This window comes from Mustela nigripes, chromosome 13 (assembly GCF_022355385.1).
Source record: "Mustela nigripes isolate SB6536 chromosome 13, MUSNIG.SB6536, whole genome shotgun sequence".
In the NCBI taxonomy this organism is placed as follows: Eukaryota; Metazoa; Chordata; class Mammalia; order Carnivora; family Mustelidae; genus Mustela; species Mustela nigripes.
Window position 1 is genome coordinate 80,490,456 of NC_081569.1, and position 27,549 is coordinate 80,518,004.

At 35.8% G+C, this 27,549-nt stretch overlaps 1 protein-coding gene across 7 annotated transcripts in view; it reads left to right on the forward strand.

The window, feature by feature from the left end:
* The window catches only part of NUBPL (NUBP iron-sulfur cluster assembly factor, mitochondrial), a 200,109-nt gene that overhangs the window by 50,979 nt on the left and 121,581 nt on the right, over positions 1-27,549 (forward strand). The window lies entirely within an intron of this gene.

The window sequence follows — 27,549 nt, forward strand, 5'->3', positions numbered from 1 at the left end:
AAGGCAGAGGCTTTAACCCACTGAGCCACCCAGGTGCCCCAGGACAGTAATTTTTTGAGTAAATCTTTTAATATTTACTCTGCTTGTTATTACACTCTCTTGGAAAGCTGGAAAATATAAAGCATTAAGAACAAAGAGGGGTCACCTGGGTGGCTCAGTGGGTTAAAGCCTCTGCCTTCGGCTCAGGTCATGATCCCAGGGTCCTGGGATCAAGCCCCGCATCAGGCTCTCTGCTCAGCGGGGAGCCTGCTTCCCCCTCTCTCTGCCTGCCTCTCTGACTACGTGTAATCTCTGTCTATCAGATAAATAAAAAAAAAAAAGAAAAAAAAAAGAACAAGGAGATGCTGTGATCATAGAATGAAGTATTGGATGGGGGTGCCTGGCTGCATTGGGCTGTGGAGACTACTTAAAAAAAAAAGTATTGGGAAAACTTGTAATTTCTTGAAAAATGGTTTTAAGTGAATGAAATTAACTTATTCAAATTTATTTCAAATTATAGGGGTGCCTGGGTGGCTTAGTTGGTTAAGCAGCTGACTTTTGATTTAGGCTGAGGTCATGATCTCAGAGTCCTGGGATGGGGCCCTGTGCGTTGGCTCTGTGCTCAGTGGGGAGTCAACCTGAAGATTCTCTCTCTCTCTTCCCCTTCCCCTGTCTGTGCTCATGTGTGCTCTCTCTCTCTCAAACAAATGAATGTTTAAAGAAAATTGTATTTCAAATTATAACTAGAGTATATAATTGAAGAATTTCTTCTCATTTCTTATTGGGCTTTTTCTTTTCCATAGATCTAGAACAAAATGACTATTTACTATAGGGTTTTTGTTGGATTATCTGTGTAAATAATAGAAGTATTTTGTTGTTGTCATTAAATGTTAATTAGGCACTGTCTGCTATTTAATGTGCTTTTGTTTGTGTTTTCGTTGTTGGAGTCAATTACAGTGTTAAGTTCTGAATAATTGTAGGAAATTTGAAGATGTAGTGATGATAAAATTGACCCTAGCAGTCCTATATCATAAACACCCACTTAGTTTTCTTGTTTGATGAAAATATAAACTTAAAAAGCTAAGTTATTCTAGCTTCTTTTTTCTTTGTCCTTTCAGTGGAATGCATACTTAGTTTGCAAATATGTGACATATGCCAAGATGTCAAACTTTCACAAAGGAGTAATGAATTTGTGTACTTTAAATGATAGACTTATTATGTCTGTCTCTTGATTAAAGTAATGTGAAAAGTGGTGCAGCAGCACATGAGTGATGGCAAAACGGAGCCCTGGTGTCAGTTTTTTCTTAAGTAGTCTGTTCAGTCTATGCCAACATAAATACTTGAAATGAACTTTAATTTCTTTCTTCTTGTTTTACTGAAGCTGTAATCTTAAATTTGATGTTTGCAAATTGGCTGCCATTAAATAGGCTTTCTGGTAAAGATGAGATACTGGAAATCTTGGAAAGCCTTAAAAGAATACTTCTTTTGTGTTGACAAGCTGATCTTAAGTCACCCAAGAAATAAACTGAATGGTTAAGGCATTCACTTAAAAGAACGTGGATTCTTAAAGGCCCAAACTTATAAATTATTTTTTTGAATCTTAGATAAACCTGCCACCATTATACTAATTGGCCTCATTTTGACATTTCTGTATTTTAACATTTTAATTTATCCTGTTATACTCTCTATTGCAGAAAAAATTATCTAATTAACAATAAAGAAAAACTGTGAAAGATTTGTTATCGGCAGGTCCTAAATCTTTGTAGTCTCTGAGAAACAAACTGAGGGTTTTGGAGGGGAGAGGAGTGGAGGGTTAGGTGAGCCTGGCGGTGGGTACTAAGGAGGGCACGTATTACTGGGTGTGGTACATAAACAATGAATTTTGTAACACTGAAAAAATAAAAAAAAACTTTGTGTTTATGATTAACACCTCCCTCAAGATAAATGGGTGTTCGTCTATGTCTCTTTCACTTTTTGAGTTATATCAGGGAGCTGTCCTTAAGATGTGTAGACTAGTGGTATGGTACATTTGTAATATGCCATATCTTTTAGGGCTGTTTGTACTTCACGTTTCTCTTTTCTAGTCTGATTCCAGGTTAAAAATTTTTTTTTCTTATTTCCTAATCTCTGATCATTCCCAGTGTTTTTCAAAATTTTTGGCACATTTTCAATATCTTCTCTCAGATGAGAAAAATTAAAAGAACTTGCTATTGTTAGGTAGTGGGAGGATTAACTTGCAATTTTATTTTTAATACTCTATTTTTATTTATGTGCCTTGCAAATTTTTGCTTTTTAAAATAGACTTCATTATTGCTGATTCATAGTTACTTTAATAATTTACTGGGTACTTTAGAAACCTTTTAGGGGTACTTAAAATGTATTTCTTTTTTTTTTCCTTTTCCTTTTTTTACAGGAGAACAGAGCTTTATTTTTATTTTTGATTAAGATATAATTCACATACCATAAATGTCACCATTTCTCTTTTCTTTTCTTTTTTCTTCTCTTTCTTTTTCTTTCTTCCTTTCTTCCTCCCTCCCTCCCTTTCTTTCTTTCCTTTCTTCTTTGTTTCTTTCTTTCTTTCTTATTTCTTGTTAACAGAAAGTAAAGCATTTAGGAAAGTAATTAGGTAAAAGCAGGGTGTAAAATGAGTTTGGAAGGTGAAAGACCCAGGCACCTGTGTGGCTCAATTGGTTAAGAATCTGCTTTCTGCTTAGGCCGTGATCCGAGGGCCCTGGAATTGAGCTACCTTTGAGCTCCCTGCTCAGAGTCAGTTTCTCCTTCTCCTTTGGGTTTTGATAGTCTAGATTTGGTTAGGCTTAGAAGAGATTAAACATGTTACAAAAAAAAAAAAAAAAGAAGTAATCTTTTTCACGTTCCTTCTGGATCTCTACTCTAGATTTTGTGTATGTGGTGTGCATACAGGGTAATGCATTGGAATGAGATTTTTCTTGTCAAAATTGGTTAGTTTTTATATCCCCATGTTCATAGTAGCATTATTCACTGTTACGATTATGAATTCACTATTCATTATTCCATTACGTGGAAGCTATCCCGTATCTATTGGGAGATGATTAGATAAGCAAAATGTGGTATACGCATAGAATACAATGTTATTCGGTCTTAAAAAGGAAGGCAGGAGCTTCATTGGTGAACACGTGATTTGGGGAGAGTGGAACACTTGCAGAGATATTTCTGTTTACGTAGCAAATATTAATGGGCGTATTGTATAGTTAGTAAGCATGAGAAATATTTGATTTGTTGACTGTCAGATCAAATAAGGTTTGATACCCATTCTCTTGGAGCTTATAGTAGATAGACTAGCCAGTGATCATAAGCATAATAAGCATAAGTAAATGCTATAAAATAAGTGTGGGCTTGCTTCTTTGTGAACCGAGATGAGGACTCTAAAGCAGGGAATTTAGAGAGGAGTCATTCTTGGAGGAATGATTTTTGAGCTAAATTTTTTAAAATGGATAAGCCAGGAGTTTGTTGTAAGAGGGGGTTGGGGATTGAAAGGGAGGAGGAGATTCCAGGCAGAAGGAATATCATGTGTCAAAAGCCCGCAGAATGCAAACTGCTTGGTATGGCAGAAGTGAAGAATCTCTGTGGCTATTCTTCTGTGGAATCACTGTGGAGATTCTCTGTGAAGTTGTAGGAGTAAGATTGGGCCCAGAAAGATAGGTGATGGTCTTACCATAAATGCCTTTTTGTGCTTGTTCGAGGAACTGAAGTGTAACTCACAGGCAATGAGAAACTGTCATGGATTTTAGGGAAGGGAGTGACATCAGTTCTGTATCTTAGGAAGATCATTTTGGCAGTGTTGTGGAGGAAAGATATTAGGCCCACCGGGTGGTGGTGGGTAGGGCCAGTTAGGATACTATTAAAGTGATCCAGGTGAGATGTGATAAGGCTTGATTTAAGTCTGTGAACTGGAGGGGAAGGGTCCTAATTGAAAGATATTCAAGAGATTGAAAGAATAGGGTTTGGTAATTCATTGAGTATTACTGGGAAAAAGGTCTCTAGGACAGCTCCTGGATTTCTGGGTTGAGTGATTGTTTAGATAGTTGTATCATTCATCAGGATAGAGCAGAGAGGAAAAAGGCGTAAATTTGAGGAAAATAGTAATGAGTTAAGGTTTATTGAATTTGATGTCCAAAGAGAGTCAACAGGTGTTGGAATATATTGTGTTCAGGAGAGAGGTTTGGGTTAACAATACAGATTTGGGAGTTAGCAGTGTGTGGGTATGTGTATGATATTTGAAGTTGTTAGTTTAGATGACTGATTTTCAGCCTGGAGTGATTTTTCCCTCAGGAGACATTTGGCAATGAATAGAGAATTTTGATTGTCACAAATGAGGGATCTAGTGGGTAGAGGCCAGGGATGCTGCTAAAACACCCTGCAGTGCACTAAACATCCCCTTACAATAAAATGTTACCTGGTCCAAAATGTGAGTTATGCTGTGGTTGAGAAATTCTGACTTATCTGATAGCCCGAAAGGGTTATAAATGGAGTCAGGTATAGGACTGAGGGTAGAATTTGGGGAGGTTAACCTAAAGGGATTAGAAAAAGACTGAGAAGCACTGACCAGAGAAGTAGAAAGAAGACAAGGAAAATGCTGCCCCTTAAAAGCCAAGAGGAAGTTTTAGGAGGGAGTAGTAAGTAAACATTTTCAGAGTGGCTAAATAAGGTAATAATTTAAAATTATATTTAAATTTAACAATGTCTTCCAACTACTTTCGAAGACAGTACAACTTGCGTTTTGCTTCTTGAGGAAATTTATTTTATCAAGTATATATGGTTATTGGGAAATCAGTCATTTGGGAAGCAATTATTGAACATGTCTATAATGATACTGTGCTATGTTCTAGGGAATAAAGATGAGTAAGATGTAAACTCTGTTCTTGAGGAGCTTACAGTCTGGGGGGGACATGGAAAATGTTAGCACCCTATGTACTATGGGAAGGTAGGAACAGAGGATCATGGAAAAAGAGAGGAACTTCTTTTTTTTTTTCTGAAGATTTTATTTATTTATTTCACAGAGAGGGAGACAGTGAGAGCAGGAACACAAGCAGGGGAAATAGGAGAGGGAGAAGCAGGCTTCCCACCGAGCAGGGAGTCTGATGTGGGGCTTGATCCCAGGACCCTGGGATCATGACCTGAGCAGAAGGCAGATGCTTAATGACAGAGGCACCCAGGCACCCATTTAAAAAAAAAAAAAAATATATATATATATATATACATATATATATATATATGTGTGTGTGTGTGTGTGTGTATACATATATATCTATTTTTATTAACATAAAGTGTATTATTGGGATACAGGTCTGTGACTCATCAGCCTTATAAATTCACAGCACTCACATAGCACATACCCTCCCCAATGTCTATAACCCAGCCACGTATCCCTCCCCCACCTCCCTCCAGCAACCCTCAGGTTGTTTCCTGAGATTAAGAGGCTCTTATGGTTTGTCTCCCTCCCAGGTCCCATCTTGTTTCATTTCTTCCCTCCCTACCCCCAACGACCCCCGCCCTGCCTCTCAAATTCCTCATATCAGAGAGATCATATGATCATTGTCTTTCTCTAATTGATTTATTTCGCTTAGCATCTTTCTGTGATGTAGGCCAGCCAGATCTGGACCCTGATAAGCCTTTGAACCATAAGGCACAAAAAAGAATAAGAGACTTGGTCATATTAGAGAGAGAGAGAGAGAGAGAGAAAGAAAGAGATTATATTTATCTTTTAAATTTTGTTTTAAATTTTGATATTGAACAAAAAACAAACATTTAAACTATGGGTGATATTCCATCTGTCATAAACAAAATATGTATGTGGGATGTATTTATAAATCATAATTTAATCTCCCATCCTTCTGCTACTTCCACCCCAAAATAGTCCTTTGTCTTCAGTGGCTGAGGCTTGCCTTGTCTGCTCTATAACCTTCCTCCTTCCTCTCTGCTGACTTTTGTTTCTTTGTAATCTCAGATGACACTGGAAATGGTAGTAGTAACTGGGGGCTGTATCCGAATCTGAACAGTATCATGTGTCTCTCAGTTTGTCTTTTTTTTTTTTATGTATGGTATTCTGTAAAAAAATACATCTTGTTTAGCTTGCAACTTAAACAGTTACACAGGTGTTTTTCCCCCTGAGACAGCCATTGGAATGCCGTACATGGCAGAGCTGCTTTATGTGTACTTCTCATTTGTCACACAGACTGTTAAAAAGACATGCATTCAAGGGTCAGGATTTCATAAATTAAATACTTACCACTACTTTATTGAGGACATTCTAGAGTGAAATTGGCTTTTATTTTTACTGTTGTGCATGGTGGTGAATATGATGACTGTTAAATACAGTTTGGTTCTGCCACTGCCTTGGTTTCTACTGAGGTGCTGGCAGTCTTACCTACTATTGTTTTTAAACCATCAGTGCAAAAGTCTACTCAGTTAAAAGCCAATAATATCTTAATTTTTTATGAAAATAGTTTTACCCTGTTGGATCATCTGAAAGGTTCTTGAGGATCTCCAGAGGACCAGTGACCATACTTGGAGAACTGTTAGCTTAATGGAAGGTTCTTTAATCAGAAATCGGAAGTCTTACTTTCTAGTTTAGTAATTCTTATTATGGATTTCACAAAATTATTTGCTTCATTTTTTTCCTTTTTTTAAAAAATGATGTAGAAGTGAGTGGTCCAAAGTTTATGTTTGAAGTCTGGAAATAATATTTTAGATGTGGCACTTTGTAAACAATCCTGTAGAGACTTGAACTAGTTCTTTTCTCTCCATTTATTTTGTTTACTGTACTGGCATTAAGGTGCCTGGGGCAATAACTTGTTTTTAAAAAACTTCTAAATAATTTTTTAAAAAATGTAATACTTGAATATGATTTTTGTCAACAAAAACACTGCATTCATGTTGGAATCTAGACTGTAAGATACAAAGTTGTCCTCAAGCTACTTGTAACCTGATTAATAAAACACTCAGAAATAGCAATATAATGTATTCTATGCTATCACATAATTGATTTAAAGGAGATACAGGAGACCCATGAGGGTAAGATTGAGGGCTGGGGAAGTGGAGAATAGCTCCGTGAAGATACTAGACTTAAATTGTACCTTAATGGAAATGGGGAAATAATATGTGGCAAGGTACAGAGAGAACATATCATATTTCTCAATTACTGTTTTTCCTTCTCAAATTCTGTTCATCCCTTTTTCTGTTTATATTCCCTTTTCCCTTTCTGTGGTTTGGGATGTACTTTTTCTTTTACTCCTTTTCTTTGAACTGATCTGAGGACTGTCATTTGTGCTTCTTTTAAGCCAATGTGCTGTGTTGGAAAGATCTTGGGCTTTCATTCAGGCTGACCCACCCCCCAGTTCCCATGGCAGTACTCAGTGCTGTGTATTCCTGGGCAAGTTCCACAACTTTGAAGGCAGTATGAAAAAATAAGTGAGTTAATAAATTTAAGGGTTCTTAATACATGTTAACTGCATTTCCCTATCTTTACAAATGGTCAGTGGTAACAGAAAGTGCATTAATTGGTTAATAGCATGATTTGATGGAATTTATCTGTTACAGAGCAAAAGACTTATTACAAGGTGGGCAGTAAGCTACAGTAGGGCTTTAGAGTCTAAGAGGCTTGCAGTTAGATCCTGGCTATAGCTTATGTTACTACTTTTGTGTACTCTGGGCAAGTTGTTTTAAACTCTTCTTGCCTTAGTTTGTTTATATAATGAATGGGAATGGTTTTGGGAAGATAGTTGGCAAGGTCTCCCCAAGTATTTCCTTCTTTAATTGAATATGATTTTGTTCAGCCTCAACTGTCATAAATATCTTAACACACTTTGCCCACTTCTAGAGGTCTGTCCATGTAAAAAAGCCCGTCTTGTCCTTTACTGAAAAGTTTGCCAGTTTCTGTTGTATGCAGTTAAGTTACTTGTAATCTATTTGATTCTTTTAAACTTTGCCTGGGTGGGTCCAGAGCAGTCTTTAGTCTATGGCTAATATACTCCAGTACTATAGCAGTACCTTTCTGAACACTTTACCATGTATTGTGAGATCTCTCCTCTTTGGCTGGTGGAAACGTAAGTATTCCAGCTGTGTGCCATTTGGGGGAATTGTACAGTGTACAGCCCTCCACTGATTCTTTCGTCAGTCCTGTGGAATTTTCTTTCACTCCTATGCAGATGAATACTCAGCCAGGGACTCCATAGGTACCCTCTGTGGTTCTCTTGAGTTCTTTGTGTTGCTCCTCCCTCTCTGATATTCTGCCTTATAAATTCTAGCTGCCTTTGTCTTGCCTAACTTTGATTCTGTTGTCTCAGCTCAGCAAGCTTACTTGGGTTCGTTTGAATTTCCCCTCTCTGGGCTACAGCCTGGAAACTGCTTCTAGGGCAGTATACTGTAGCAGTCATAGGACTCATTTTCTTGTTTCTCTTCTTTTAGGGATCGTGGTCCTCCTACCTATTGTAGCATGTCTAAAAACATACTTTTACATGTTTTGTTCAGTTTTTTAAAGTATGCGTATTGGGGGGTAGTGGTGGTGATTATTAGAGAGCCAGTTCTGCTCCTGCTACTCTTTTATCAACCAGAAGCAAAGTTATATTCATAGTTTTTACTTTTTTTTTTTCCTTTTCCTATATACTCTCTAGAGCACTAAGAATTCAGATGAGTTTGCCATCTTTGCAGTTACTTTTGTTTTCAAAGCAGTTTAGTGCCATAGCTACCTGTATTAATCTGGGTTCTTCAGAAAACCAGAATCAAGAGATACAGATAGATACATTGGCTTACATGGTTAAGGAGACTGAGAAGTCCCAAGACCTACAATTAGCAAGCTGGAGACTCAAGAGAGCTGTTTTGTGTAGTTCTAGTATGTGTCCAAAGGCCTGAGAACCAGGAGAACCAATGGTGTAAATTGCAGTCTGACTCTGAAGGCAGCTGACTGGCAGAGAGAACAAATTCTGCCTTATTCTGCCTTTTTGTTCTATTCTGGTCTTCAGTGGATTGGATGAAGCCTACCCAGGGAGGATAATCTGTTTTACTCTATTTGTTGATTCAGATGTTAATCTTATCAGAAAGACTCTCACAGGTACACCCCAAATAATGTTAAATCATTTATCTGGATACCCCGTGGTCAAATTGCCAAAATTAGCCACTGCTCTACTGGGTGTCCCCGCTTTGCTCTTCATCTAATTTGTATAATCATGAATCTTGATAATGTGAAATACATTTCTAGTGGTCCCATTTCTTTCCACTATAGAGATTATCTCTTCATTTTAGAATAACTTTAGTCTCATTTTGAGGATCTTTTTCTTGGGGCCACTTTCCAACAAAAAGACATGATTATTTGAGATGGACTATTTGTATTAGATAGAATAACTGTTGATTAACAGTGAAGCAATTACTGCTTCCAGCCTGAAGAGGTTAAGAGAGGAAGCATATCCAAATCTTGAAGGAGACAGTCCTATAGAGATGTCTGCCTTGGGAGAATCAGTGATTGACACTCAGTGGAGGGACCCAGCCAGCCCAAGACCACCCCACTGAGAGAAAAACAAGGAAATGAAATACCCTGACCTCCCTCTCCTTCCTCTTTCTGCTCTGCTTTTGATGCAGTCTATACAGGAGTCTCCCCAGGTCTGAGGACAAGGTGAACTGGAAGGGTGAGTGACATATAATCAACAAAGACAGGGTTATAGTAGTTGCCTGGCCCTTTCCTTCAGAAACAGAGGGGTTTCAGGGTGCCTGGGTGGCTCAGTGGGTTAAAGTCTCTGCCTTCAGCTCGGTCATGATCCCAGGACCCTGGAATCGAGCCCCGCATAGGGCTCTCTGATCAGCAGGAAACCTGCTTCCTCTTCTCTCTCTCTCTGCCTGCCTTTCTGCCTACTTGTGATTTGTCTGTCAAATAAATATATAAAATCTTAAAAAAACCAAAAAAACAAAGGTGTTTCAAGACTCAGTCCTAGGATTTGAAATGAGAGAAACATCCATCTTATAAATTGTCATCTGCTTGCCTTTTTGTATGCATATAGTTACTCCTAGTAGTATTCTGTGTATGCACTGAAGAATTGATGAGGGAGGAAGGAATAATGTTATATTTTCTAGATTCCATTAAATTCATGTGCAAATTTGTGTTACAGATAAGGAGGGTGATACAAAAAACAAAGTTTGCCCAGAGTAGTAGGCTAGAATCTAGATACTCTGTAGCCCACAATGTATTTGTGTATAAGAAAATTATCAGACGAAAAGACTACCAGAGGGAAAGAGAATAAAATATTGATGTATATTGAAGTGGTTTATTCAACTCTAAAACATAATAGTGGCAATGATTTATATGTAAGCTGTATTTCTATGTCAGCTGTATGTTACATGCCTCTTCTACTTTGAACTTATTAATAGACATAGATAGGTAATTAATTCAGTCTCTTAGTCATTAAGAAGAACCTTGGTGGAAATGAGGCATTCCTTATTATTATTTTTTAATTTTTATTTATTTAATTCTTATTAATTAATTAATTAATTTATTTATTGGCATTCCTTATTATGAACAGAGACTGAGAACATTTAATTATCAACAAATTAGGAACATGAATTAAAATGGCTGTTGCTCTGTACCTTTAGCTGATGTGAAACTCTCAGTTTGTGGTATTATAAAATTATGGAATCCACAAAAGTATAATAGGTGGTGATCTGGCTCCTGTCTCAACACCTCCAGTGAGGGAGATTTTGCTATTTCATGACAGGTCTATTTAATGTTATTCTTTTGAACAAAAATCTGCCACCTTATAACTTTGACGTGCTTTCACTAGTTCTGTCCTTATGAGAACCACCTAATCTATTTTCTTTTGATAACATGTGAGATATTTGTCCACCATGATTGCAGCCTCAGGTTTTTTCTCAGGTATGCAGTTTCCAGCTTTCAGCTCTTTCTCCTATTAATACATTTTTGAGTAGGATGACCGTTCTAGTTATTTTTCTGGTCATGGGTCACTTTGTCAATATGCCACTTAAATAAAAGTTGCCCATGTTTGAATATTATTTCTTGGTGTATTCTGAAGTGATGTAGTGAATGCATTTTTAATTACCCAGTACAAAATGGTGAGCAAGGCAATAAAGGAGAAAAGGGCTAGAATCAGTTCTTTAACTTCCTTACTTCTTTATAGTATACTTACTCAACCCCCATAGTTATGGAAGTACGAAAGGAAACAACTGGGTTCATCAGATTCCTTTAATCTTTTATTTCCCTATTGACTGTCTGTGATTTTTTTGTCCCCACCATCGGTTTTTTCCCCCTAACATCTTAAGTTCCTTTAGCTCTAAGGAATCGACAAACTGCAGTTACTGTGAGATACTTGAATTTACACGTTGAAACTTCATTTAGGCTTACTCACTTTCAAAAACTCTCACAGTTTTGGCAGTTTGGCTATTGTAATGTTTATATTTACTATTTGCTATCTAGTTTATTGCTAGCCATTGAAAATAGGGACTGTTTCTTGGCCTTACTATGATAGCTGATTACTCTTTGAAAAGATTACCTTCAACCTTTTAGAGCAGTTAGTAAGATTGTATAAGTAGCCAGCCATGAAAGTCAAGTAGGAAGTAATGGTGGGCATGCAAGGTTATGTTTTATAGTCATGATTTATATCATACCTAATTGTTGGTTATCATTTTGTAAGAGCAGCAGCAGTAAACTACAAACTAATATCTTTGTTGCCTCTTTCCTGTCAATAAAAAGAATAGTATTGTGGCATGAGTCAGATGAGAAAAATAAGAGAAAAAAGCAGAATCCAATCAGTCAGTAAAGAGGTTAGTTGAGCTCCTGGGTGGTTCAGTTGGTTAAGCCTCTGCCTTTGGCTCAGGTCATGATCTCAGGGTCCTGGGATCGAGCCCCACATCGGGCTCTCTGCTCAGCAGGGGGCCTCATTCCCATCCCCCCCCCACCTGCCTCTTTGCCTACTTGTGATTCTCTCTCTGTCAAATAAATAAATAAAATCTTAAAAAAAAAAAAAAAGAGGTTAGTTGAATCTGAGTATAGTATACAGAATATCACCGGCTTAATGCAGGTGATTAAATGTTGTGTTAGGAGGTTGTTTAAAGCAATGGAAGGAATGCATGATATATTGCATTGCAAGAAAAGTAATGGGCTTGAAAGTCTTAGTAATGTAAGAAGAAATTTAGCATGCTAGCCAGGTAGAACTCTGCTAGGAGCCCTGTGATCCTTTCTTGACTCTCTCTGACTGATGATCACTATCCCTAGACCATATCTTAGTGAACATGATACCTTTAGTTATGAAACAGATCTATTATTAATAATTTTATATTAAGTTTAGGAAGAAGTTTTATAATCCTTGCGACACTATGTGTGTATTTGTTTTTAAAGGTGCTTGAAATGTTTTGTTTTGTTTGGTTAAGAGATCAAACATACTAGAGAATCTGACCTGTTAACTTTGTGATTTTAAATGATTTTAAATTTTGAAGTGTTTGATACTATATACTAAGTGAATGAGTGAATGAATGGATAGAATTCTCTTAAGTGAATAGTGTTTCAATAAACACTAAATAAATGAATAAATGAATAAAATAAAATTCATTTTTATAGAATTGTAATTTATATTTAGTGTTTGTTAGGGTTATAGCTATTATATAAGTTAATGACTTTTAATCCTAAATGATGTAGAATGAAATTTTTAAAAGCACTTACTATTCTAGAACTACTTTAATGATAGCCCTATAACCAAAATCACACAACTATCTGATATTGCAGTGTTTCATTACCTTTCTGTACAGTGTCTAGTTTACTGTGGGGTCACAGATATCAGTGACAATACTTGCTATTCCTTCTTCCCTCTGATTTCTTATGTATATACTCTGATATATGGGCTATTCATATGAGCCACCAAACCTCTAGTATAACTAAATGGGTAATGTACTAAGGCTTTTATTGTATACACAAAATATTTATGGAAGGGAGTTGGCCCCTGAGTTTTGTAAATGTATTATCTTTGATAGTTTTTACGTTTTTATTGTAATTTATTTATATTCTACAGATGTGTCTTTTTTTTTTAATTTTTTATCTTTTATAAACATATATTTTTATCCCCAGGGGTACAGGTCTGTGAATCACCAGGTTTACACACTTCACAGCACTCACCAAAGCACATACCCTCCCCAATGTCCATAATCCCACCCCGTTCTCCCAAACCGCCTCCCCCAGCAACCCTCAGTTTGTTTTGTGAGATTAAGAGTCACTTATGGTTTGTCTCCCTCCCAATCCCATCTTGTTTCATTTATTCTTCTCCTACCCACTTAAGCCCCCATGTTGCATCACCACTTCCTCATATTAGGGAGATCATATGATAGTTGTCTTTCTCTGCTTGACTTATTTCGCTAAGCATGATACGCTCTAGTTCCATCCATGTTGTCGCAAATGGCAAGATTTCATTTCTTTTGATGGCTGCATAGTATTCCATTGTGTATATATACCACATCTTCTTGATCCATTCATCTGTTGATGGACATCTAGGTTCTTTCCATAGTTTGGCTATTGTGGACATTGTACAGCTGTGTCTTTTTACTACATAACATTTTTGTTATGTTAGATCAGTTTTTTTAGTAGTCTTCTTAAAATAGTTTTTCATTTCTATGATGATGTGGGGCTTGATTCCAGGACCCTGGGATCACTACCTGAGCTGAAGGCAGAAGCTTAATGACTCAGCCATCCAGGGACCCCTAATTTCTTATAATAAATAACATTTTACTGCACTACAAATGCCTGGATGACCAAATATAGGGTTTTCAGGTTTCCTTCAGTATCTATTTACTTTTGACTATTTAGCTATTCAGAAAATTGTTTTGGTCATTATATAAACATAAGTTTTGAGTACCAGTTACACTAAGTAAGTGGAATATGGTATTTTTGGGGGGAGATAGTTTGGAGCCACAAAAAATAAACAATCATACAGGATAACATTTGGTAAGTGTTAGATCCTAGAGAAGATAAGAAGAGGAAATGATTTTGGAGAGCTGGTCTGGAGGCTGCCAGGGAAGAAAGGGATTTAGATAAGCAGAGAGGAGGCTGGGGATAGACTTGCACTTTTCTTAACTGTAAAATAAAGATAAGCACTTGCCTCATAGGATTGTTGTAAGGTTTCATTGAAAGACAGTATCTGTAAACTACCTTCTGCATGCAGTGCTGCATGACATAAAATGTAACTCTTGGGGTGCCTGGGTGGCTCAGTGGGTTAAAGCCTCTGCCTTCAGCTCAGGTCATGGTCCCAGGGTCCTGGGATGGAACCCCAAATTGGGCTCTCTGCTCAGCAGGGAGCCTGCTTCCTCCCCTCTCTGCCTCCCTCTCTGCCTACTTGTGATCTTTGTCTGTCAAATAAATAAATAAAATCTTTAAAAAAAAATAGTAACTCTTATTGTGTTACTCCTCTAGAGTGAATGTAAGTGGTTCATTCTGTCATCTTTTAAATTGTTTCTTCCCAGATGCCTGACTATTCCCTTTAAGATCTCACATTGTTTCCATCTTAAATATTAACTGGTTACCTGGCACATAATGTGGAAAAATTCTGAGTTTCTATCTGGTTTCAGCAGGAAGGAATGTGATCAGTTAGCAATTAGTTAGCGATCATTTAATGATGCCAAGGCAGGTATAAAGTGGCCAGAGGCCAGGAATGGTGGTATATGGTTTGTGGAAGTTAGAGCATACTTGCATGCATGTATTTATCGTCTTTACCGAAAGTTCCATTTTCACCTGTTTTTTTCTAGCTTTCCTTTCATTTGTTCCTGTTAAATCTACAATATAAATTAGCAAGTTTTCAGAGGTAGGATATCAAGTTTATTTTCTATGCTTCTAGTTAGTATTTGCTGAGTGATTAAGTAAATGAATAGAATTTTAGCCCTATAGTAGACAAGAGTCTAAGATACCACCATTGCTCTAAAATATCCCTTATATAGATAGTCTGCCATTTATATTCTTTTTTTTTCCTTTTTTTTTTTTTGAGACAGAGAGAGAGAGAAAGCATGCATGTGCATGCGAGCAGGGACAGGGGCCAGAGGGAGAGGGTACCTTAAGCAGGCTCCACACCCCACATGGGGCTTGATCTCACAACCCTGGGATCATAATCTGAGCCAGAATCAAGAGTCAGAGGCTTAACTGACTGAGCCACCCAGGTGCCCCTCCCCATTTATATTCTATTGAGTAGATTCCATTTAAAAATACTTGTATCTTTTACAAAGCTTAAGCTTTCAAAGTGATTTACTTGTTTCAGGTTCTTTTCCTGATGGAAACCTCATGAGAAAATGAGTTTTCATTAAGAAAGGGATGCATTGGAAAAGAAAGGGGCAGTTTCTTTCCTGGGGATAGAGGTTGGATTTTAAAAGGGATACCTGGATGGCTTTCAGTTTTGAGATGGGTGGATGCCTGGGGTGAGATAGTAAGACTCCAAGGTGGTACAAAAGGGAAAGTATGTTGAAGATAAATGCAATATATTTTATTTTATTTTAGGGGATTTACTAACTTTTTAATTTAAATTCAATTAATAGGAGTGCCTGGGTGGTTCAGTGTGTTAAAGCCTTTGCTTTCGGCTCAGGTCATGATCCCAGGGTCCTGGGATCGAGCCCCGCATCGGGCTCTCTGAGTGGCAGGGAGCCTGCTTCCCTTCCTCTCTCTCCCTGCCTTTCTGCCTACTTGTGATATCTGTCTGTCAGATGAATAAATAAAATCTTGTAAAAAATTAAAAAACAGACAATCATATCAAAAAATGGGCAGAAGATATGAACAGACACTTCTCCAATGAAGACATACAAATGGCTATCAGACACATGAAAAAATGTTCATCATCACTAGCCATCAGGGAGATTCAGATTAAAACCACATTGAGATATCACCTTACACTAGTTAGAATGGCCAAAATTAGCAAGACAGGAAGCAACATGTGTTAGAGGGGATGTGGAGAAAGGGGAACCCTCTTACACTGTTGGTGGGAATGCAAGTTGGTGCAGCCACTTTGGAAAACAGTGTGGAGATTACTCAAGAAATTAAAAATAGAGCTTCCCTATGACCCTGCAATTGCACTACTGGGTATACCCCAAAGATACAGATGGAGTGAAAAAAAGGGCCATCTGTATCCCAGTGTTTATAGCAGCAATGGCCACGGTCACCAAACTGTGGAAAGAACCAAGATGCCCTTCAACAGACGAATGGATAAGGAAGATGTGGTGCATATACACTATGTAGTATTATGCCTCCATCAGAAAGGACAAATACCCAACTTTTGTAGCAATGTGGACGGGACTGGGAGAGATTATGCTGAGTGAAATAAGTCAAGCAGAGAGAGTCAATTATCATATGGTTTCACTTATTTGTGGAGCATAACAAATAGCATGGAGGACATCGGGAGTTAGAGAGGAGAAGGGAGTTAGGGGAAATTGGAAGGGGAGGTGAACCATGAGAGACTATGGACTCTGAAAAACAATCTGAGGGTTTTGAAGGGGCGGGGGTGGTAGGTCGGGGTACCAGGTGGTGGGTATTATAGAGGGCATGGATTGCATGGAGCACTGGGTGTGGTGAAAAAATAACCAATACTATTATGCTGAAAATAAATAAAAAATAAATTAAAAAAATTAAAAATCAATTCAATTAATATATAATGTATTATTGGTTTCAGAGATACAGGTCTATGATTCATCAGTCTTATATAATACTCAGTGTCATTACATCATGTGCCCTCCTTAACGTCCACCACCCAGTTACCCCATTCCCCCACCTTTCTCCCCTCCAGCAACCCTCAGTTTGTTTCCTATGATTAAGAGTTTCTTATGGTTTGTCTTCCTCTCTGATTTTGTCTTGTTTTACTTTTTCCTCTCTTCACCTATGATCTTCTTTTTTGTTTCTTAAATTCCACATATCAGTGAGATCATATGATAATTGTCTTTCTCTGATTGACTTATTTCATTTAGTATAATACCCTCTAGTTCCATCTATATTGTTGCAAATGGGAAGATTTCATTTTTTGATGGCTGAGTAGTATTCTATAGTGTGTGTGTACACCACATTTTCTTTATCCATAATGAAAAATTTTAAGATTTTACTTATTTATTTATTTGTCAGAGAGAGAGAGAGAGCGTGCACTAGCAGGCAGTCAGGCAGAGGCAGAGAAAGAAGCAGGTTCCCTGCTGAGCAAGGAGTCTGATTTGGGACTTGATCCCAGGACCCTGGGATCATGACCTGAGCTGAAGGCAGCAGCTTAACTGATTGAGCCACCCAGGTGTCCCCATAATAAAAAAATTTTAAAATATTTATTTATTTTAGAAAGAGCAAGTGGGGGTGGGGCAGAGGAAGAGGGAGAGGATCCTCAAGCAGAGTCCCCACTAAGCATGGAGCTCAATGCAGGGCTCAATCCCAGAGTCCTGATATCATGACCTGAGCCAAAACCAAGAGTCAGTTGTTTAATCGATTGAGCCACCCAGGTGCCCTGGTAAATGAAATTTTAATATCAAAAGTGATAGGTGTAAAATTGGAAAAACATTGAAGATTTTTCTTTGTAGTCTTTCTGCTCCCTTTCTAGATCTCTTTCCTTTCTACTTTAGATACAGTATTATTATACTGCATATTATACTACAGTATTATTGTACAGTATTATTATACTATACTAGGTAGTCCAGGTTGGCATTTGCTTTTTGATCCATTCCATTTTCTTACCTTTACTCATCTTTTTTCTAAATCATTTTCTTCCAGTAAGCAAGTAGGGTATTCTAAACCTTTTCTGGATACTAACTTGGTGGAACTACTTTGTCAAATCCAGCCACTTGAAGTTCTCCTGAAAGAATAGGATGCAACTTCTTTCTTGCATCTGATTTCTCATGAGAAAGGATCTTGGTTTTAGAAAGAAAAGAAGAAATAGGAAAGTAGATGGTGAGAACGTGAAATTGTATACTTCATACTGGGTGTCCTTTCCTACTTTCTGAAGGTTTTTGTACCCTTTGAATGTCTTGTCATGAATATGTGGATAAAAGTTTGTTTTTATAAACTATTGCATCTATGTTATGTTTAAGTATTCTTTAAAATTCATGAAATGAGGGTGCATATTCTCTGTCCTCATTAAAAAAATGGATTTAATATCTATGTGATTTCAACTTACAATTTTTTTCAGAAATATATTCCTGAACCTTGGTGTTCAGCTGTATTTAAAACTCTTCTTTTATTTTTGGAACCAGCGAACAGAGTAGAAGGTACAGAGATTTTTCAGCTTATTGCTAATACCAACTTAAGTGGGATTGTCTACTATTTAGGTGATTCATGAACAGTGGGATCCCTACAAAAAGAAAATCTGATTCTAGATGAGAGTTATCCTTGGAACATTTAACAATTTCAACTTTAATAGAAAGATTTAAAGGAGCCTTTCTTATGCCTTTTTCCTTTTTGCCTAGCTCTTTGACATGGTCACAATGTCTTTTCTAGCTTGACAATTAATTTATGATATAAAAGTGATCCCTAAGCCTGTTTGAAATCCACTAGTGACACACAGTCCATTAATTAAATTCACACCTGTTAGCAATGATGGAACTTTGTTGTAATAGAGTGAGGAGGATGTGGTATAGTGTCATTCATTCTGTGAATGGCATTATGGCAGTCGAAATGGTTTGACTTGCAGTAAGAATCTTTTGTGCTTCAATGTATGAGCTATCACAAAGATAGGAGGAAATAGGAAATAATGATCTGTATCATGAGATACAGATTTCAGATAATGGTGAAGCTGTTACAGGACAGTGGATTCCAAAGTTTCAATGTAAACTTTCAACCACTGGTACTTTGTTAGTTTTTCTATTAGGTTTTATGTAGGAATTGCTATACACATTTTTTAAACATAAAATTTTATGGAAAATAAACTAATTTGTACCTGAAATCATGAGTTGTTGTTCAGAACATTTCTCTACTAATTTAAAAGTATGGTTTCAGTTTGTGTGGTCATTCAGTTCTGGTAATTTTACTAACTAAGATAAAATGCTTTTAGGCATTATTGATTTTGCTTACTGGTATGCTGGAAAAGATAAAGAAGAATGTGCCTCTAACTTTCTTTTTACTGTATATGCTGCACATGTTTAGGACTCTCAGTGTACATTTTTCTCTGTTAAATTCTGAAGAAATGCATTTTAACATAATGATGAATCTACTCACATTGCTAATTTCATTTACAATTTATCATTCACTAAACTACAAGAAATATTTAAATTATACATTTTCCCTGAATTGGAATTAGGCATACTGATAAAGTAGATTAAAGAGTATTCACATATGGTGTTAGAGATTTTGGTTTTCAATTTTGTGAAAAGGCTTTGGACTGTCCCAGTGGCTTAGTTTGTTCCGGCTGCTATAACAAAAATACTCTAGGCTGGGTGGCTTAAACAACAAACATTTATTTCTCCCTGTTTTGGAGGCTAGAAAATTCAAGATCAAGGTTCAAGATCAAAATAATGAAAATGAAAACTGCTTACTGCTTCATAAACAGCTGTCTTCTCACTCTGTCCTCTCATGGCAGACCGGGCAAGAGAACTCTCCATGGAGTATCTAAGCCCATTCACAAGAGCTCTGCCCTCCTGACCTAATTACTAATACCATCACATTGAGGGTTAGGATTTCAACATATAAATTTAGACGGGAACACAACATTCAGTTTCTAACACATAGTTTAAATTTCCAATTTTAGTTTGAACTTAAAGCCATGTTTTGAGCAGATCTAAGTCCTTAGATCATCTATTTCAAATGGAGGATTAGGTGAATAGATGATATCCATATTCTCCTGTTTTATTTTGGTGTAAACTTTTCCATGTTACACTAAAAACAAGTGTAGTGCCATTGCTATTGCAGTTTTTTTTTTAAATAAAGATTGTTTATTTATTTATTTGACAGACAGATTACAAACAGGGAGAGAGATAGGCAGAGAGAGGGGAGGGAAGCAGGCTCCCTGCTGAGCAGAGAGCCCGATGCGGGACTCTATCCCAGGACCCTGGGATCATGACCTGAGCCAAAGGCAGAAGCTTTAACGCACTGAGTCACCCAGGCACCCCTGCTATTGCAGGTTTTAGCCAATCCACTAAAACAAGGAAAGTAGTAGGGGTTATTAATAGTGGAAAGGGAAAGGCAAAATATGGTTGTCCACGTAGAAAATTTAAAGGAAATGATCAGGAAACTATTCGAAAAGTAAGAGTTCTGGAAGATACCATAGGGGATATAAGATCACTAAAAATCAGTAGCTTTCCATTTCCAATACTGGCAATATGGCAGACTCTCCAGGAATAGCATACCTTAAAATATTACATGGAATATTAACAAAAACGACTTTTCAGTATATGTCTGATATAGTAGGAAAGGAAGGGAATTTCTCAGAACTCAGAAATAACAGTGTGGCCCAACTGGTGTAAGTGGGCACTGGAATTGGCATTTACCCAGGTGTTATCTGATAATCCTTGGGGGTTTTGGGACTATATTTTACAGGACTGTGTGTGAAGGAATGGAGACAAAGTTTGACACCTAAGGCAGGAGGAAAGTTCAATGGGGAATCACTATGTAAGAGCTGGGCACCCTTAGGATGTCATCCTTAAATGACCAATGAAATAAATCTTCCCTGCATTAGTGGTTATTGGGGATATGTGTTAGATTTGTCCTTGTCTCTGGGAAGAAATGGCAGATAAGATTAGGAACAACTGAACAGAAAATTAACTGGAATATAGATGAAAAGAAAGTACTCAGAACATAGTACATAGAGAAGAACTGGAAAACAAATGAAAAGTTTGAGAGACATGGAGGATACCAGAAGGTCCAACATAGGTCTAATCATTGTTCTAGAAGGAGATAATGGAGAAACAAACAGAGGTGACATTTAAGGAGATAATGGCTGAGAATTTTTGGAGATAGAACTAAGATTCAGGAAAACAGTGGCACATGTGTTGGTTTGGGAGGGACAGTGATTGGATTTGAAACAATCAAAGAGGAAGAAGATAGAAGTATTGCTTAACTTTATACTTTAAATATGTTTTTAAAAAATACTAGATAATCATTGTATGAGTAGAAATGGAGTATATGATTTCTATTCTAAAAGAGGGAAAAATGTAATGAGGGGAAGAATCTAAAAAAATAAGACTACTAAAAAAAGTGAGGTAAAGAAAGTACAAAGTAGAATGGTAGATGTTAAGTACAAATATATCAACAATATAGATATAAATATTATACAACTTACCAGTGAAAGCATAATATTGTAAGTCAAGAGAAAATGAAAAATAAAACCAAAACCCAGATAGGTTAAAGCTATTTACAAGAGATATCACCTAAAACATAAAAATATACATAGGTTGAGAGTTAAAGGATTGAAAAACATAAATCAGGTGATATGAAAGTAAGTATAGTTATGTTAATATCAGACAAAATAGACTTTAAAGCAAAAGTATTACTGAAGTTAAAGAATACCTATAAACAAGCCTGATCTAATGGCCATAAATAGAATATTTTTTTCAAGCACACCTACAACATTTACAAAAATTGATTATGGAATAGGCCATGAAGCAAGTTTCAGTGAATTTCAAAGATTGGTATCATTCAGACTGCATTCCTTAACTACCATGCAATTACTTTAGAAGTTTATAGCAAAATAATGACTAAAAACATCTATGCATTTGGAAATTAAAAACAATTTCTAAATAACCTGTGGTCGAAAGGAGAAATAATGAAAATGAAAACTTGTGGGATAAAGCTAAAATATAATTTAGAGATAGACTTCAGTATTTATATTTACAAAAGAAGAAAGACTGAAAATAAATGAGCTGTTTAACTTAAGAAGTTAGAACAATGCAATAAATCCAAAGGAAGTAGAAGGAAGGAAGTGATTAAGAGCAGAAGTTAATGAACTTGAAAACAAAGATACAGTAAAGAATCAAGAGAACAAAAATTGGTTTTTTGAAAACTAATAAGTTAGACAATGCGTGGCAAGGTAAAATTAAAAAGTAAAGGGAGAGAAGACCTATAAATATATTGAAAATAAAAAAAAGAACTTGATAGGTATAACCATGGGTTTCAAGTAGAGAAGATGTTTGGACAACTTTATGCTAATACATTTGAAAATTTTGTTGAGATGGGAAATCTCTAGAAAAATACACATAACTAAATCAGATTGAGGAAGAAATAGAATATCTATATTATTCCATTAATAAATGGAATTAGTAGTTAAAAATCTTACCATGAACATAGCAAGCCAATATTCAATAAATAATTCCAATCTTATATACAAACTAATTCATGGAATAGAAAATATATAGAAGTATATAATACTTCCCAGTTTAGTTTATGAGGCTAGTAAAACCTTAGTAGGATAGAAGAATTTCTGAAAAGGGAAAACTATAGGCCAGCCTCTCTAATTAATGTATGTAAAAATTTTTAAGCAAATATTAGCAAGCCATTTAGCATTTATAAAATAACTATATTGTAGTTAAATTGGATTTAATCCAGGGAAGCAAGTTTGGTTCAACATTAAAAAAAAAAAAAGTTTGTTAATATAATTTACCATTTTAGTAGGTTAAAGGAGAAAAAGTATATGATAATTCAGAAAGATGCAGGGAAGGCATTTATAAATCTGAATAAGCATTTATATCTTCTTCAACTAGGACTAAGAGGGAATTTTACTTGACCTGATTTATAAAAAATACATAGCAAGCATCATACTGTGAACTGTTAAAGCATTTCATTTAAAATTAGGAATGAGACAAGGAGTCCTGGTATCATAGCTTTTATTTAACATCGCACAGGCACTCCTAATCTGCAAATAAATCCAAACACAGTAACATTCATGAATGGGGAATTGAATAAAAAAAACTGTAATTATTTGTAGTAAATATCATTATTAAAATAGAAAATTTTAAAAAAACTTTAAATTATGAAAATGGATAAGAGAATTTAGCAGGGTGGCTAGATATAAGAATAATATATGAGAAAATTAAATTTCTGTGTGCTAGCAATAATGAGTTAGAAATTACAGTTTCAGAAAATGTATAAATAGCTTACAAAATACAGGGCACCTAGGGACAAATATAACAAAAAGTGTACAAATTTTATGTGGAAAAAATTCCAAAACTTTATAGAAAGATTTCAAAGATGTATATAAGCAGAAAAACAAGATATTCATGGATAGGAATACAGAATTTTATAAAGACGTCAGTTTTTTCTAATAATATCACAAATCTAGTCAAACTTCTGTTTGTGGGAAGTGACCGAATATACAATTTATAAAGATGAGCAAAAGGCTGTGAATAGGTAAGACACTTCTGAAGAGAGAGAACCAGGTAGGTGATTTACTTTGCCACAGAGTAGAACTTACTGTAAAGGTATTGCATGCACCCTGCTTGGTTTTGGCTTGAGAATAGACAAATTAGTGGAACTGCATGAAAAGAGAGCCCAGAAACAGACTTACACATATATGGAAACCTGACTTATGACAAAGCTGGCATTGCAGATTATTGAACGTAGGACAATTTATTATCCACTTGGAAAGAAAAGAAAATGGATTCTTACATGCTACACAGAATTAATTACAGATGGTTTAAGGACTTACATATGAAATGTAAAACTATAAAGGGTTTAGAAGACAATATAGGAGAATATCTCAATGACAATATATTAGGGAAGGCTTTCTTCAGTAAGAGAAAGGATAAACCATAAAGGAAAAAATTAATTTATTTGATTACATAAAAATAAAAACTTGTGTGGGTGCCTGGCTGGCTCAGTGAGTAGAGCATGTGACTCTTGATTTGGGGGTTGTAAATCTCTCTACCCTACATTGGGTATAGAGATTACTTTAAAAAACACACACACACACACGCACATGCACATTGAAAAATATAAAAATATATAAATATAAAAATATAAAAACATATATTTAAAAAGTAAGCTTCTGTTTTTCTAAAGACACTATAATGAGTTCAGCAGAGGGGCACCTGGGTGGCTCAGTTGGTTAAGCAGCTGCCTTTGGCTCAGGTCATGATGCCGGAGGTCCTGGAATCGAACTGCGTATTGGGCTTCCTGCTCAGTAGAGAGCCTGCTTCTGCCTCTCCCTCTGCCTGCCACCCCGCCTACTTGTGCTTTCACTCTATCTCTGTCAAATACATAACTCAAATCTTTAAAAAAAAAAAAAGTTCAGCAGAGGGTTTTTCAAGATAAGGAATATTATTGCCTAGTGCATTTGATGAATATATTTGATACACAACTGGAAGATAGTTTAGGAACAAATTACTAGGAAATACTAGAAAATGAAGGACACACATACGTGCATCACAAAGATCTCCCTACCTCCAATTTAGGGAGACAAAGGAAAAATAATCATATTGTATGCTATATTACTCAGCTGTTAATAACCTTTATGTGATTATCTAATAAAAATGTTGATATAATTATATTGAGAGGATGAGTGCATGAAAAGTGTGCCTGTGTTCATGAATAAGAACTATATCCTATAATATTTTATGAGATAACTGAAAACTTTGAAACTTTAAATAAGGTTCACAGATTAATGAATCATAATCAATTTACTGATTGTGGTAATTATACTATGGTTATGTAAGATGTTAACATTATGGAAAGCTAGATAAAGGGTATATGAGGATTCTGTACTGTTTCTGCAACTTTCTGTAAGCCTAAGATTAATTCAAAATAAGGAGTTAAAAAAACCAATTGAGAGTTGTTGGCTCTGGGAATTAAGAAATGGGAGAGGGTTGTAGGATATTGCTTTTCAGTAACCATTTTATAGTACAACTTGTCTATTTTTAAAAATATATTTTATTTGAATTAATTTAGGTGACATATACTATATTACTAGTTTCAGGGGTTGAATTTTAGTGATTCATCAGTTGCATATAACACCCAGTGCTTCCACTCACCTCCCCTCCAGCAATCCTCAGTTTGTTTCCTACAGTTAAGAGTCTCTTATGGTTTGCCTCCCTCTCTGTTTTCATCTTAGTTTATTTTTCCTTCCCTTTCCTATGTTCATCTGTTTTGTTTCTTAAATTTCACATATGAGTGAAATCAAATGGCATTTGTCTTTCTCTGACTGACTTATTTTGCTTATTGTAGTATACTGTAGCTCCATCCACATTGTTGCAAATGGCAAGATTTCCTTCTTTTCGATGGCTGAATAATGTTCCATTATATATGGGAATGTAGCTGCACAGATAGTTTGATAAAAGAAACTATATTTTACAGTAATCTAAACTACTTTATAGTTTATATACTTGTTAGTTGATTATATAAAGTGTATCTTTTTTAGATTTGGGCATAATCAGTAGATTGTTTTTCCTTTGAGATTAGTGTAACTTGTTTCAGATTACAAAGTAGAGTTTAAAATATTTTTTTTATTTTGGTAAAATACACATAACATAAAATTTACCATCTTAACCTTTTTAAATATATAGTTCAGTGGTATTAAATACATTAGTAACATTGTGCAACTATTACCACCATCCATCTCCATTGCTCTTTTTGTCTTGTAAAACTGAAACTTCATATTCTTCAAACAGTAACACACCTCTTTGTGCCCCTGGAAACAGCCATTCTCCTTTTTGTCTGTTTGATTTTCACTACTTTAAGTACTTCATCTGATGAGAATTATACAGTTTTTCTCTTTTTGTGTCACCTAGGATAATGTCCTCATAGTTCATCCATGTTGTAGCATATGTCAGAATTTCCTTCTTTTTAAAGACTGAATAATATTCCACTGTGTGTGTGTGTGTGTGTGTGTGTGTGTGTGTGTGTGTATGTGTATGTGTGTGAGTGAGAGAGAGAGAGAGAGAGACATGGCTTTATCCATTCATCTGTCAGTGGACACTTGGGTTGCTTCCATATTGTGGAATGTGAATAATTATTGTGAATAATGCTGCCATGAACATGAGTGGACAAATACCTCTTTGAGACCCTGAGACCCTCCTTTCATCTATTTTGGGTATGTACCAAGAAGTGGAATTCTTGAATCATGTGGTAATTTATCTTTAATTTTTTGAGGAACCACCCTATTATTTTCCATAGCAGCTATACTGTTTTAAATCCCTACCGATAGTGTATAAACTTCTTCAGATTTCTCCATATTCTCCAATACTTGTTATTTTCTGTTTTTGTTTGTGGGTTTTTTTTTTTTTTGGTGGGGGGATGGTAATAGGTATGAGATGATATCTTATTTTAATTTTGATACACATTTCCCCAATGATCAGTGATGTTGAACATTTTTCATGTGCTTTTTGGCCATTTGTATATCTTTCTTGAAGAAATGTCTCTTCGCTTCCTTTGCTGGTTTTCAAATTAGGCTTTGTTTTTTATTGTCATTGTAGAGTTTTGAGATTTAATATGTTCTGGATATGAATTCCTTGTAAGATATATGATTTATAGATGTTTTCTCTCATTTTGTGCCTTGCTTTTTTACTTGTTGATATTGTCTTTGATGCACAACATTTAAATATTTTCATTAAGTCCAGGGATGCCTTGGTGGTTCAGTTGGTTAAATGTCTGCCTTTGGCTCGGGTCATGATCCCAGAGTGCTGGGATCAAGTGCTGCATCGGGCTCCTCCCTCTGTTTTCCACTCTCCTGCTTGTGCTTTCTCTCTCTCTCTTCTTCTGACAAATAAATATATAAATAAAATCTTTAAATAAAAATTTTTCTTCATTAAGTCCAATTTGTCTATTACTTTTGTTGCCTGTGCTTTTGATGTCATACCCAAGGAAACATTGCTAAATCCAATGATATGAGGCTTTTACTCTGTTGTTTTTTTTTTCTTTTTCTAAAAATCTTACAGTTTTAGCTCTCAGTTTAACTTAATTTTTATATGTGTAAGGGTCTAACTTTATTCTTTTGCATGTGGATATCCAGTTTTCTCAGCATCAATTGGAATCTTAAGGGTTTTCTATATAAGATCATATCGTCTGTGAAAAGGGAGAACTTGACTTCTTCCTTTCCAATTTGGATGCTGTTTATTTCTTTTTCTTGTGTAATTGCTCTGGCTCTTCCAGTATTATGTTGCATAAAAGTGGCAGAAGTGGGCATCCTTGTCTTGTTCCTGATCTTAGAGGAAAAACTTTAAGTCTTTTACCGTTAAGTATGATGTTTGCTGTGGGTTTTTCATATACTGCTTTTATTATGTTGAGATACAAAGTAGAGTTTTTCTACTCTTGGATTTTTTATACTTTACAAATTCTTCAAGTAAGGAAAAAAGAAATAGGGATAACTTATTAGATGCCTGTGTGCATATTTGTGTACTTGTCTTGTAAATGCATACTACATAAACTTAAGAATGTAATTTATATATCTATATATGAATAAAATTGGTGGATAAAATTATTTATTGAGGCTATTTTTTAGAGACACTTAAAAATTTTACATGGATTGTTTCTTTTTTTCTTTTCTTTCCTTTATTTTTTAAAAAGATTTTATTTATTTGAGAGAGAGGGAGATAGAGAGAACATGAGTGATGAGGGGGAGGGACAGGGGAGAAACAGGCTTCCTGCTTAACAGGGAGCTTGACACGGGGCTTGATCCAGAACCCTGG